Here is a 14,156-nt window from a genome sequence, read left to right as displayed (position 1 = left end):
ATATGCCTACTATATACAGACTGGTTTAATGTTATATATGCCTACTATATACAGGCTGGTTTAATGTTATATATGCCTACTATATACAGGCTGGTTTAATGTTATATATGCCTACTATATACAGGCTGGTTTAATGTTATATATGCCTACTATATACAGACTGGTTTAATGTTATATATGCCTACTATATACAGGCTGGTTTAATGTTATATATGCCTACTATATACAGACTGGTTTAATGTTATATATGCCTACTATATACAGACTGGTTTAATGTTATATATGCCTACTATATACAGGCTGGTTTAATGTTATATATGCCTACTATATACAGGCTGGTTTAATGTTATATATGCCTACTATATACAGGCTGGTTTAATGTTATATATGCCTACTATATATAGACTGGTTTAATGTTATATATGCCTACTATATACAGGCTGGTTTAATGTTATATATGCCTACTATATACAGGCTGGTTTAATGTTATATATGCCTACTATATACAGACTGGTTTAATGTTATATATGCCTACTATATATAGACTGGTTTAATGTTATATATGCCTACTATATACAGGCTGGTTTAATGTTATATATGCCTACTATATACAGGCTGGTTTAATGTTATATATGCCTAGTATATACAGACTGGTTTAATGTTATATAAGCCTACTATATACAGACTGGTTTAATGTTATATATGCCTACTATATACAGGCTGGTTTAATGTTATATATGCCTACTATATACAGACTGGTTTAATGTTATATAAGCCTACTATATACAGACTGGTTTAATGTTATATATGCCTACTATATACAGGCTGGTTTAATGTTATATATGCCTACTATATACAGACTGGTTTAATGTTATATAAGCCTACTATATACAGACTGGTTTAATGTTATATATGCCTACTATATACAGGCTGGTTTAATGTTATATATGCCTACTATATACAGGCTGGTTTAATGTTATATATGCCTACTATATACAGACTGGTTTAATGTTATATATGCCTACTATATACAGACTGGTTTAATGTTATATATGCCTACTATATACAGACTGGTTTAATGTTATATATGCCTACTATATACAGACTGGTTTAATGTTATATATGCCTACTATATACAGGCTGGTTTAATGTTATATATGCCTACTATATACAGACTGGTTTAATGTTATATATGCCTACTATATACAGACTGGTTTAATGTTATATATGCCTACTATATACAGGCTGGTTTAATGTTATATATGCCTACTATATACAGGCTGGTTTAATGTTATATATGCCTACTATATACAGGCTGGTTTAATGTTATATATGCCTACTATATATAGACTGGTTTAATGTTATATATGCCTATTATATACAGGCTGGTTTAATGTTATATATGCCTACTATATACAGGCTGGTTTAATGTTATATATGCCTACTATATATAGACTGGTTTAATGTTATATATGCCTACTATATACAGGCTGGTTTAATGTTATATATGCCTACTATATACAGGCTGGTTTAATGTTATATATGCCTACTATATACAGACAGGTTTAATGTTATATATGCCTAGTATATACAGACTGGTTTAATGTTATATAAGCCTACTATATACAGACTGGTTTAATGTTATATATGCCTACTATATACAGGCTGGTTTAATGTTATATATGCCTACTATATACAGACTGGTTTAATGTTATATAAGCCTACTATATACAGACTGGTTTAATGTTATATATGCCTACTATATACAGGCTGGTTTAATGTTATATATGCCTACTATATACAGACTGGTTTAATGTTATATAAGCCTACTATATACAGACTGGTTTAATGTTATATATGCCTACTATATACAGGCTGGTTTAATGTTATATATGCCTGCTATATACAGGCTGGTTTAATGTTATATATGCCTACTATATATAGACTGGTTTAATGTTATATATGCCTACTATATACAGACTGGTTTAATGTTATATATGCCTACTATATACAGACTGGTTTAATGTTATATATGCCTACTATATATAGACTGGTTTAATGTTATATATGCCTACTATATACAGGCTGGTTTAATGTTATATATGCCTACTATATACAGACTGGTTTAATGTTATATATGCCTACTATATACAGACTGGTTTAATGTTATATATGCCTACTATATACAGGCTGGTTTAATGTTATATATGCCTACTATATACAGGCTGGTTTAATGTTATATATGCCTACTATATACAGGCTGGTTTAATGTTATATATGCCTACTATATATAGACTGGTTTAATGTTATATATGCCTATTATATACAGGCTGGTTTAATGTTATATATGCCTACTATATACAGGCTGGTTTAATGTTATATATGCCTACTATATATAGACTGGTTTAATGTTATATATGCCTACTATATACAGGCTGGTTTAATGTTATATATGCCTACTATATACAGGCTGGTTTAATGTTATATATGCCTACTATATACAGACTGGTTTAATGTTATATATGCCTACTATATATAGACTGGTTTAATGTTATATATGCCTACTATATACAGACTGGTTTAATGTTATATATGCCTACTATATACAGGCTGGTTTAATGTTATATATGCCTAGTATATACAGACTGGTTTAATGTTATATAAGCCTACTATATACAGACTGGTTTAATGTTATATATGCCTACTATATACAGGCTGGTTTAATGTTATATATGCCTACTATATACAGACTGGTTTAATGTTATATAAGCCTACTATATACAGACTGGTTTAATGTTATATATGCCTACTATATACAGGCTGGTTTAATGTTATATATGCCTACTATATACAGGCTGGTTTAATGTTATATATGCCTACTATATATAGACTGGTTTAATGTTATTTTTGCCTACTATATACAGACTGGTTTAATGTTATATATGCCTACTATATACAGACTGGTTTAATGTTATATATGCCTACTATATACAGACTGGTTTAATGTTATATATGCCTACTATATATAGACTGGTTTAATGTTATATATGCCTAGTATATACAGACTGGTTTAATGTTATATATGCCTACTATATACAGGCTGGTTTAATGTTATATATGCCTACTATATACAGGCTGGTTTAATGTTATATATGCCTACTATATACAGACTGGTTTAATGTTATATATGCCTACTATATACAGACTGGTTTAATGTTATATATGCCTAGTATATACAGGCTGGTTTAATGTTATATATGCCTACTATATACAGGCTGGTTTAATGTTATATATGCCTACTATATATAGACTGGTTTAATGTTATATATGCCTACTATATACAGGCTGGTTTAATGTTATATATGCCTACTATATACAGGCTGGTTTAATGTTATATATGCCTACTATATACAGACTGGTTTAATGTTATATATGCCTACTATATACAGGCTGGTTTAATGTTATATATGCCTACTATATACAGACTGGTTTAATGTTATATAAGCCTACTATATACAGACTGGTTTAATGTTATATATGCCTACTATATACAGGCTGGTTTAATGTTATATATGCCTACTATATACAGACTGGTTTAATGTTATATAAGCCTACTATATACAGACTGGTTTAATGTTATATATGCCTACTATATACAGGCTGGTTTAATGTTATATATGCCTACTATATACAGACTGGTTTAATGTTATATATGCCTACTATATACAGGCTGGTTTAATGTTATATATGCTTACTATATACAGGCTGGTTTAATGTTATATATGCCTACTATATACAGGCTGGTTTAATGTTATATATGCCTACTATATATAGACTGGTTTAATGTTATATATGCCTACTATATACAGACTGGTTTAATGTTATATAAGCCTACTATATACAGACTGGTTTAATGTTATATATGCCTACTATATACAGACTGGTTTAATGTTATATATGCCTACTATATACAGACTGGTTTAATGTTATATATGCCTACTATATAGAGGCTGGTTTAATGTTATATATGCCTACTATATACAGACTGGTTTAATGTTATTTATGCCTACTATATACAGGCTGGTTTAATGTTATATATGCCTACTATATACAGACTGGTTTAATGTTATATAAGCCTACTATATACAGACTGGTTTAATGTTATATATGCCTACTATATACAGGCTGGTTTAATGTTATATATGCCTACTATATACAGACTGGTTTAATGTTATATATGCCTACTATATACAGGCTGGTTTAATGTTATATATGCTTACTATATACAGGCTGGTTTAATGTTATATATGCCTACTATATACAGACTGGTTTAATGTTATATATGCCTACTATTGTCATGGATTCCCCAGGTACTGCTGATTATTGTTCACCAGTTCCGGCCTTCTGTCTTCACTGAAGTGGATCATTACCACCAACCCTGGACTGTCTTGTCTTATTACGCACATCTGGTTCTCATTTCCTCATGATTAGTATCGTCTTGTGTATTTAGTAGATGTTTACACCTCACCCTTTGTTTGGGTTACAGCCAGGTTACAGTCCTGTGTTTGTTTTGGGCTTCGTCCCTGTCATGTTCATGACGTACTCTATTTTTGGTAGAGAAATGTAAAAAACTATTCCGCATTTCTGCGTCTCCTATCATTATACAACGTGACAGAATAATCAACCCATCTAATGGAGACAGGGGGAAAGGCCGAGCTGTCGACCATTGTAGGGACAGTCCAGCATCACGAGGACTGTCTCTCCAGACTCGGCAACACCATGGACAGCGTACTGGCAACCATCCTGCGTTTGGAGGGGAATGTGCAGTCCCTCCAGTCTCCAGCACCTGTTCCGGTTCCAGCACCCACACCACCACTACCTGCCTCCGTCCCTTCTCAGCCAGTCCGCGGGATACCCTGTCCCTCCCGGAGCGCTTTGACGGCACGCAGGATACCCTGTCCCTCCCGGAGCGCTTTGACGGCACGCAGGATACCCTGTCCCTCCCGGAGCGCTTTGACGGCACGCAGGATACCCTGTCCCTCCCGGAGCGCTTTGACGGCACGCAGGATACCCTGTCCCTCCCGGAGCGCTTTGACTGCACGCAGGATACCCTGTCCCTCCCGGAGCGCTTTGATGGCACGCAGGATACCCTGTCCCTCCCGGAGCGCTTTGATGGCACGCAGGATACCCTGTCCCTCCCGGAGCGCTTTGACGGCACGCAGGATACCACATCCCTCCCGGAGCGCTTTGACAGCATGCAGGATACCCTGTCCCTCCCGGGGCGCTTTGACGGCACGCAGGATACCCTGTCCCTCCCGGAGTGCTTTGACGGCAAGCCAGCGAGATGCGAGGGATTCCTTCTGCAATGCGACCTGTACCTCGCTCACTACGTCGAGGATGTATCCGGGAGACAGGGTTGCCACCGTCATTTCGGCACTGATCGGACGGGCCCTGGACTGGGGTGCCTCGGTTTGGGAAGTGGGCAGGCCTGAGTTTGAGTCCTACGAGAGCTTCACCCTCCTCTGCAGCTCAGTGTTTGATCATCCTGTGGACGGCCAAGAGGGGGGTGAGGGCCTTCTCCGACTACGCCAGTGGTCTAGGACCGCCTCGGAGTTCTGGACCATCGTGGCCTCCACCAGATGGAATGAGACGGCTCTGGTCACATGTTCCACAGAGGACTGCAGGAGGAGGTACAGATGGAGTTAACCTGTCGTGATGACATCCTGTCACTCGACCAGCTCATCAGCATGGCGATCTGGTTGGACAACCTCCTATGGTCCCGATGAATACCTGCGCGGAATCCTGAGCCCATAGCAACACCTGCTCCGTGGCCAGAGCTGATGGAGGTGGGCTCTGCATGTTTGCCCGAGGCAGCGCGTTGGAGAAGGAGGAATCTGGGCCTCTGCTCCTATTGTAGAGAAAAGAGTCATTTCTCCCAGACCTGCCTTCTATTCATTAATAGGCGGAGAGGGGACAAGCCAGGGACATCCCCAGCTCCAACCCAGGGAGGATGCAAGATCTCCTCTCCTTTTCTGTCAACTCAACCAGTGTGTTTTCCCATTAAATTCCCTGAATATATTACCATTCCTTTGGTTCCCCTACAGTCACCCATTCCGGTTTGAGTCCAGGATAATCATCCAATAGGGACAGGGTCGTACATCACATCACTGTTACCGTTTCTCTGCTGACTGCTGACACTGATTTAAAACAGATCACCGTTTTGATTATAGACACCCCCACGCACCCCATTGTTTTAGGTCTCCCCTGGTTGAGTTGCCATAACCCTGTTGTTTCCTGGTCTGAGGGGAGACTGCTGGGTTGGTCGCAGGAGTGTCAGGGGAGGTGTCTCCCACTACGCTGGAAAGTCCGGGCCACATCCCTCAAGTGGATTTCTCTAAGACCCAGGCTACATGCCTGCCTCCTCATTGCCCCTGGGACTGGGTCATTGACCTGTTGTCTGATGCAGCCCTCCCGAGAGGACACGTCTACCCCCTCTCCTATGCGGAGACCGAGGCCATGGAGACATACGTCCAGGTGAGCCTTCAGCAGGGTTTTATTCACCCTTCTACATTACCAGCCTCCTCAAGCTTATTTGTTGTTAAGAAGAAACATGGGGGACTGCGCCCCTGCATTGATGATCAAACACTGAATAAAGCCGCTGTTATGTTCAGCTATCCTTTACCTCTCATCCCAACCATCATCAATCAAATACACCGGGTGCAGTACTTCACAAAACTGGACTTGAGGAGCACCTACAATCTGGTGCTCATTAGTGCTGTCGACAAATGGAATACAGCCTGCTCCACGACCACGGGGCATTATGAGTATCTCGTAATGCCCTTTGGCCTGTCTAATGCTCCTTCCGTCTTCCAGGCCTTCATTAAGCAAGTGTTTCGGGGCATGCTGGGACAGGGCATTGTGGTTTATATAGACTACATTTTGGTCTATTTGGCTGACTGCGCCCAGCATGTCTCGTTGGTCAGGTCTGTTCTGGGAAGGCTGTTGGGGCATCACCATATGTTAAACAAGAAAAAAAATGTATTTCCAGTGGTCCGTGTAGTTTTTTGGGCTACCTCATATCCACGGAGAGAGTGGAGAGAACAACGCGTCAGAGCAGTCAGGTCATGGCTCATCCCCAACCCTGTGAAAGCTATCCAGCAATTCCTGGGGTTCACCAACCATTTCCGGAGGTTCATCTGGGGCTTCATCATGGTGGTGGCGCCTCTTACCTCCCTGCTGAGAGGAGGTCCCCAGCGGCTTCGTTGGACGGTAGAGGGGGAGAGGGCGTTCGAGATGCTGAAGGTACTCTTCACCACTGCTCCTGTGCTGGCACATCCCGACCCCTCACTCCCCTTCATCGTCGAGGTGGATGCCTCCTGAAGTAGGAGTCGGGGAAGTTCTGTCCCTGCGCCTTCTAATCCAAGCAGCTGAGCTCCGCCCAGAGGAACTACAACGTAGGGGACCGGGAACTCTTGGCGGTCAAGAAGGCTCTGAAGGCGTAGACACTGGTTTGAGGGGTCCAAACATCCTTTCCTGGTGTGGATGAACCACCGCAACCTGGAGTACATCAGGGCAGTAAAGAGGCTTAAACCCAAGACAAGCCAGGCGTGCTCTATTCTTCCCCAGGTTCCAATTCAGATTTCCTATAGGCCAGGCTTGAAAAACGTGAATGTGGATGCCCTGTCTTGCCTCTATGACACAATGGAGAATCAGGGAGAGGAGACCCCCATCATCCCTCCGTTCCGTATCATTGCACCAGTGGTGTGGGACGTGAACACGTACAGAACCGTATGGAACCCTGCACAATGCCCGGAGAACCGCGCCTACATACCCACGGGTGTGCGGACCGCCTCCATACCTGGGCGCACATGGCGCCAGTGTCGGGTATTCCTGGGATAGGCCATACTATCATCTGCCTGATTGATAAGTACTGGTGGCCCACCTTGGCAAGGGACGTCAGGGTCTCTTCCTGCTCCATCGGTGCCCAGTCTAAGACACCCAGACACTTCCCTTATGGAAAGCTCCTTCCGTTGCCGGTTACACAATGAACCTGGTACGCACAGAATTTCCTTCGCCACTCCTCCGCTAACCTCATTCCTTTCTAGTGGGTGTTGGGGTATCAGCCGGCCCTGGCACCTTGGCATCCGAGCCAGACCGAGGCCCATGCGGTGGATGAGTGGTTTCAGTGCGCTGAGGAGATCTGGAACGCTGCACACACTTGTCTCCAGCGGGCCGTGCGTCGGCACATGGAACAAGCCGACAGCCACCGCAGTGAGGTGTCTGTATTCTCTCCAGGTGACTGGGTCTGGCTCTACATCCGGGACCTGCTCCTCCGCCTTCCCTGCCGGAAGCTGAGCCCGTGGTTTGTGGAGCCATTTAAATTCCTGAGGAGGGTTAATGAGGTAACATAACATTTGCAACTCCCTGCTGATTACATCATTAACCCAACTTTTCATGCGTCTCTCCTCACGCTGAGGCTGGACCCAGTGACGCCCCGTCTCCTCCTCTGGACATCGAGGGAGGTCCGGCATACTTGGTCAGTGAAGTCCTGGATTCGAGGCGTCTCCAGTACCTCATCGACTGGGAGGGGTACGGCTCAGAGGAGCGGTTCTGGTTTCCTGCGATGGCAATCCTGGTCGCTTCGCTGACCAGAGATTTTCAACGTCGGCGCATGGACCGACACCTTGTCCCGGTGTCCCGGTGTCGTCCCACTGCTGGTACAGTGCGTCAGGGGTACTGTCATGGATTCCCCAGGAACTGCTGCTCATTCAGCTCACCAGCTCCTGAGGTCTATGTCACCTGCCTTCAAGGCGTCACTGCCTTCTAGGCTGGTTTAATGTTATATATGCCTACTATATACAGACTGGTTTAATGTCATATATGCCTACTATATACAGACTGGTTTAATGTTATATATGCCGACTATATATAGACTGGTTTAATGTTATATATGCCTACTATATACAGACTGGTTTAATGTTATATATGCCTACTATATACAGACTGGTTTAATGTTATATATGCCTACTATATACAGGCCAACACTGGAATTTCAATCAACCCTGCTGCCAGTGAACCAAGTCAGGCAAATGCCTGTGAATCTTAAGTGTGGCACAGACAGCTCCAGTGAACATGATGAATGGCCCTGTGCTGCGCTGCGTTTCACTGCTGTCACAGTTTGCCAGTTGGATGGCTGACCTGATGGACTAATAGGAACAGACAAAGTCTGGATTGTGGCTGTTAGCTACACTACAGCACAGCACAACTGTTGGTTAGGAGTTATAAAATATTCTACTCACATGTTCATCTCTTCAGGGGTACTGAATGGAGGGTAAACACAGAATTGATTACACCATGCACTACTTACTGCCTACTGTCAATGCTGGTGAGCATCAATCAGTTTTTTTAAGGGTATCAATCAGGTATTAAGAGGATCTTTCTATGTTTTCAAGGAGGAAGATAAAAAAAGATGGACACTGTCCTTATGCGAACACCAGTAGACAACTTTCTACGATGAGATTGTTTGCTCTGCTGTGCTTCTCTCGTGATCAGCTGCGGTGTTCACGTACAGTAGTGCGTCTCTTTAGAAATATGTACAACCCTTCCCTTCACATAAAGTCTACACATAATTGCTTGTTCCCATCTTTTGGCCACTGCGCTTCTAAGTTTGTTCAAAGCTGTGAAAATACATCTGTGAAATTCAACACTTCTCCAGCCTTTACACTTTCTTACCAGCTGTACTACCCTCATGAAAAAGTAATACTGAATTACTACACGAAGCCTGTTGGTGCAGTAGTGACTATGTAGAGACTTGTAGGGACTGTGAAGTGAATATGTAGTTTATGCCCTACTCAAGACACACAAGTAGAGTTGTGTAGTGCTCAGCAGGAAAACAGTAGTGTTTCCATTAGTAATCAGGTAGATTTTTACTACTTGATGTTGGTAGTAAATACGTAGCCACAACACTACAGCCAGACAACACCAGAAGAAGTTGGTTGTTGTTAGCTAGCTACTGTTTTTGACAATCAGGAATGTAATCATGGTGATCTTCCATCCATCATCAGGTCTTTCATAGCCCTTATGATGGCACCATCTATACGTTTAACTTTCCTTTATGTTTCATGAATATAAGTACTTTCATCTTGTTCAGCCATGTAACCTCAGCAAAAAAAGAAACGTCCCTTTTTCAGGACCCTGTCTTTCAAAGATCATTTGTAAAAATCTAAACGACTTCACAGATCTTCATTGTAAAGGGTTTAAACACTGTTCCCCATGCTTGTTCAATGAACCATAAACAATGTGGAACGGTCGTTAAAACACTAACAGCTTACAGACGGTAGGCAATTAAGGTCACAGTTATGAAAACTTAGGACACTAAAGGGGTCACTGTACTGACTCTGAAAAACACCAAAAGAAAGAAGCCCACGGTCCCTGCTCATCTGCGTGAACGTACCTTAGGCATGCTGCAAGGAGGCATGAGGACTGCAGATGTGGCCTGGGCAATTCATTGCCATGTCCGTACTATGAGACGCCTAAGACAGCGCTACAGGGAGACAGGACGGACAGCTGATCGTTCTCGCAGTGGCAGACCACGTGTAACAACACTTGCACAGGATCGGTACATCCAAACATCACACCTGTGGGACAGGTACAGGATGGCAACAACAACTGCCCGAGTTACACCAGGAACGCACAATCCCTCCATCAGTGCTAAGACTGTCCGCAATAGGCTGAGAGAGGCTGGACTGAAGGCTTGTAGGCCTGTTGTAAGGCAGGTCCTCACCAGACATCACCGGCAACAACATTGCCTATTGGCACAAACCCACCGTCGCTGGACCAGACAGGACAGGCAATAAGTGCTCTTCACTGACGAGTCGCGTTTTTGTCTCAACAGGGGTGATGGTCGGATTCGCGTTTTCGAAGGAATGAGCGTTACACCAAGGCCTGTACTCTGGAGCGTGATCGATTTGGAGTTGGAGGGTCCATCATGGTCTAGGGCAGTGTGTCACAGCATCATCGGACTGAGCTTGTTGTCATTGCAGGCAATCTCAACGCTGTGCGTTACAGTGAAGACATCCTCCTCCCTCATGTGGTACCCTTCCTGCAGGCTCATCCGAACATGACCCTCCAGCATGACAATTTCACCAGCCATACTGCTCATTCTGTGCGTAATTTCCTGCAAGACAGGAATGTCAGTGTTCTGCCATGGCCAGCGAAGAACCTCGATCTCAATCCCATTGAGCACGTCTGGGACCTGTTGGATCGGAGGATGAGGGCTAGGGCCATTCTCCCCAGAAATGTTTGTGAACTTGCCTTTGGTGGAAGAGTGGGGTAACATCTTACAGCAAGAACTGGCAAATCTGGTGCAGTCCTTGAGGAGGAGATGCACTGCGGTACTTAATGCAGCTAGTGGCCACACCAGATACTGACTGTTACTTTTGATTTTGAACCCCCCTTTGTTCAGGGACACATTATTCAATTTCTGTTAGTCACATTCATGCGGCAGGGTAGCCTAGTGGTGAGAGTGTTGGACTAGTAACCGGAAGGTTGCAAGTTCAAACCCCTGAGCTGACAAGGTACAAATCTGTCGTTCTGCCCCTGAACAGGCAGACCCACTGTTCCTAGGCAGTCATAGAAAATAAGAATTTGTTCTTAACAGACTTGCCTAGTTAAATAAAGGTACAATATATAAAAATGCCTGTGGAACTTGTTCAGTTTATGTCTCAGTTGTTGAATCTTGTTATCTTCATACAAATATTTAAATGTTAAGTTTGCTGAAAATAAACGCAGTAGATTGTGAGAGGAAGTTTATTTTTTTGCTGAGTTTATATAAGACAAAATAGTCTTGGGTTAAGCCTAGCTGTTTTCTAACCCCATTGAAATGTAGCTATACCTTTGTTTTTCTCATGCTTGCTAATACTGTAAGTATCTGTGTTTGTATGCAAATATACAGTACAGTATGTTCATATTGGTATACTTACCCATTCTACTTACCTCTTTTGACCTGTAGTCAAGGAGGCCCTCGACGTATGAAGATTGGAGGATTAACGTTGTTTATCAAATTTTTTTCAGTAAATAAAAAATATTCTGCATTTACACACAACAGCTGAAATAGAGGGAATAGGCAGTTAAGTGCATTTCCCACTGCAGCAAAACGTAATCCCCTATGGAGAGGAGTGCATCACTGAGGAACTGCTGATTCATGGCCATTGGTTTGTAAGAGAACAACCTGAATGTTTGCAGACATAGCTGCACCTCATCAGATATGTGGTTATGTGCCCAAGTCAATAGGCTTTTTAACACTTTCCCACACAATATTTGTTCGTTATAATGTTGTCAAAGTGTTGTGTTGGTAACAATCATAATTCAACAAATAATGACCTGTGTGTTCTACAGTATATACAAACCTCCCTCCCTCCACTCTCTACCCTCTATCTTCTAAACTAAAGAGCGACAGAACGCATCGTTTCCTCATCTGTTTCTCTGTTGCTCATTAAAGATGCACTTGGCAGAAATCGCTCCACCATTTTCTGGTTGCTATAATTCTAATAGTTTGCCTAATTTCATGTTATGTGACAAAACAAGCAAGTGTAGAGTAGATAATCATTGTACCATATACACCTATGTGAAACATCTTTTCCATAACCAAAAATATTGTATTTTCAGCTGTTCGAAGCTGGTGTACAAAACTGAAAATAAAAGATGGGGAAGCATAGAAATAGCGCATATGCTGTAGAATAGATCTACTGGTTCTTAGACTTGCTTTCAATGAGAATAACATATCTATATCTTACATTCCTATGCGACTTTGGTCAGGTTGCTGAAAAATTAGCAAATTGCAGATTTAAGAAAAATGGGATTTCAGTCTTGGGGGTGTGATTCAATGTGGGAGTTGTTGATGTTTGTCCCCCATGAGACGGCATAGGAACAAAGCTAGTATTAATTCCTCAAAATTGTCAGAATGAATCTAAGATAAATTCATTTTGATGTTTTTGCAGAGGTTTTAGTTACCGAATCAAATCAAATTCGAACAGTGAAATGCTGACAGTTGAAATCGGAAGTTTTACATACACTTAGGTTGGAGTCATTAAAACTCATTAAACCACTCCACAAATTAATTGTTAACAAACTATAGTTTTGGCAAGTCGGTTAGGACATCTACTTTGTGCATGACACAAGGCATTTTTCCAACAATTGTTTACAGACAGATTATTTCACTTACAATTCACTGTGTTACAATTCCAGTGAGTCAGAAGTTTACATACACTAAGTTGACTGTGCCTTTAAACAGCTTGGAAAATGACAGAAAAGGATGGCATGGCTTTAGAAGCTTCTGATAGACTAACTGACATAATTTGAGTCAATTGGAAATGTAACTGTGGATGTATTTCAAGGCCTACCTTTGCTTGACATCATGGGAAAATCAAAAGAAATCAGCCAATCAACCTCAGAAAGAAAATTGTAGACCTCCACAAGTCTGGTTCATCCTTGGGAGCGATTTCCAAATGCCTGAAGGTACCATGTTCATCTGTACAAACAACAGTACGCAAGTATAAACACCATGGGACCGCACAGCCATCATACCGCTCAGGAAAGAGACGCGTTCTGTCTCCTAGAAATGAACGTACTTTGGTGCGAAAAGTGCAAATCAATCCCAGAACAACAGCAAAGGACCTTGTGAAGATCCTGGAGGAAACTGGTAAAAATAACTATATCCACAGTAAAACGAGTCCTATATCGACATAACCTGAAAGGCCGCTCAGCAAGGAAGAAGCCATTGCTCCAAAACCGCCATTAAAAAAGCCAGACCACGGTTTGAAGCTGCAGGAGGGACTGATGCACTTCACAAAATAGATGACGTCATGAGATAGGAAAATTATGTGGATATAATGAAGCAACATCTCAAGACATTAGTCAGGGAGTTGCACATGGGTCTTCCAAATGAACAATGACCCCAAGCATACTTCCAAAGTTGAGGCAAAATGGCTTAAGGAAAAAAAAGTCAAGGTATTGGAGTGGGCATCATAAAGCTCTGACCTCAATCCTATAGAACGTTTGTGGGCAGATCTGAAAAAGCGTGTGCGAGCAAGGAGGTCTACAAACCTGACTCAGTTACACCAACCCTGTCAGGAGGAATGGGCCAAAATTCACCCAAC

The sequence above is a fragment of the Oncorhynchus keta genome, chromosome 28 (genome assembly GCF_023373465.1).
Source record: "Oncorhynchus keta strain PuntledgeMale-10-30-2019 chromosome 28, Oket_V2, whole genome shotgun sequence".
Taxonomy (NCBI): domain Eukaryota; kingdom Metazoa; phylum Chordata; class Actinopteri; order Salmoniformes; family Salmonidae; genus Oncorhynchus; species Oncorhynchus keta.
This window is presented reverse-complemented; position numbering follows the sequence as displayed.